Below are 825 nucleotides of genomic sequence, written 5' to 3' on the forward strand. Positions count from 1 at the left end.
AAATTGTAAGCTCCAAGGAGCAGGGCCCTCCTTTCCCTCTTGTATGGAACTGTATTGTTGCTGTTTTGTCTCCCGTTATATTGTAAAGCGCTGAGTAAACTGTTGGCGCTATATAAATCCTGTATAATAATAATCATAATAATAATAAATATTATCATGACCACATTTTTTAGGAATGAGTAAAAAGGGGAGCTATTGTACAACATTCACATTACCCTGGGGGCACATATTTGTAGATCTCCTTGTTATAAAAGGATTTCCAAATCAGCTCGGGCACTGTATGAAGAGCAGGAGCCAGGAGCACCAGTGAGGGACCCGAGAAGAGGATTGGGGCTGCTCTGTGCAAAACCATTGCACAGAGCAGGTAAGTATAACATGTTTATTATTTTAATAAAAAAAAAGAAAACAAAGCTTTAATATTGCTTTTACTTAGAACTACTTAGAAAGGCAGTACTTTGTTTTTCTTTTTTTTTTAAGTGTGTGTGTGTGTGTGTGTGTGTGGGGGGGGGGGGGGGGGGTTGGGTTATAACCCCTGACAGGTTTTTGGTTTTTTTTTGCTATTTTTTCTTTGTCCCATTGGGGAGCATTCCCATCACTTTCTGCCCCATAACTAAAACAAAAAATAGGAAGCAATCCCTCCAAATTGAGGAAATACCTGTGTGTCATCAGAACTAGTGTCAACATTGGATGATTTCCTCTCTATTCTTCTTCTGGTGACAGCTCAAAATTTGGAATTTTCTTTCACTTTTGGTGATTATGGCAAAATGGACTAATGGGTTGAATCCCCTTAAAGAAGACATAGACAGCAATAAAAACCTTACAGGC

This window comes from Staurois parvus, unplaced genomic scaffold, assembly GCF_062004578.1.
Source record: "Staurois parvus isolate SC_StPar_1 unplaced genomic scaffold, SC_StPar_1.0 ptg000198l, whole genome shotgun sequence".
Classification (NCBI taxonomy): Eukaryota; Metazoa; Chordata; class Amphibia; order Anura; family Ranidae; genus Staurois; species Staurois parvus.